Source organism: Odontomachus brunneus, unplaced genomic scaffold, assembly GCF_010583005.1.
Source record: "Odontomachus brunneus isolate Ranch 3 - 2012 unplaced genomic scaffold, Obru_v1 Obru_scaffold_227, whole genome shotgun sequence".
Classification (NCBI taxonomy): domain Eukaryota; kingdom Metazoa; phylum Arthropoda; class Insecta; order Hymenoptera; family Formicidae; genus Odontomachus; species Odontomachus brunneus.
The window spans coordinates 21,945-23,021 of record NW_022639677.1 but is presented as its reverse complement, the minus strand read 5'-3'; positions in this window follow the sequence as shown (position 1 = coordinate 23,021).

Here is a 1,077-nt window from a genome sequence, read left to right as displayed (position 1 = left end):
AGTCTATTTAAGTCTATCGTCATTGTATCTAAGGGTTTATCCAGATCTATCAATTTAGATTTAATTCTGTCTATTGCAGCATTGTCTTAAATTTATTCCGATAAGTACATAATTAATCTTATAATTAATCTTAAATATTATGTCTATTTCCTTGAAATTACAAATTATGAAATCTTAATATAAGCTTTTATATACAAATAATTTGCATGTACAGGTTAATGCAGGTTAACATAATCCTACATAATCTACAATAGCTTCTATTTGTCTATCGTCATAGTATCTATCCAGAAATATCAATTCAGAGCTTAGTCTGCAGTATTATCTTATTCCAGTGAGCACACAATTAATATTATAATTATTCTTAAACATTAAATTAATTATTTGGAGGTTATAAATGATGAAATCCTACAATTTTTTTATATGCACACACAAGTAAATTTATATTGAAATTTGTTTAACATTTGTTACAGTATAATACCTGTGTGAAAAGTATAAAAAATATTTTCGAAAATATGAATAATGCACGAAAATTTGTTTCAAAACGTCAGGCTAGACGCATTATTGCATATGAAACAAATATAGATCTTGCAGGAATTTCTGATCAAATTGTAGAATTGTCTACTGTCAACACTTACTCAACATATTATAATAATTTACATTTGCATAATATTGACAATAAAAATAGTTATACATGTAATATACATAGCACTAACAAAATGGCTAATGTGTTAATAAATAATGATGTTACATTGTTACAAGATAATATTGATGAATGTCAAAATAGTATTGTCCAAATAAATAATGATTCACATAATTCTATTTTAGAAGACATACATAGCACTAAAGAAGTTCAAGAGAATGTTAATGATGACAATCAATTTAAAAAAGTTATAGCTACATGGGCCATATTACATAATATTCCTCATAATGCATGTAATGCACTATTACAAATTTTACAGCAATATACATTGTATAATGTACCTATAGATATACGAACTTTGTTGAAAACTCCAAGAAAAACTGATATTGTGTCAATATGTGAGGGAGGGGAATATTTTTATCTAGGTTTGCATAAAG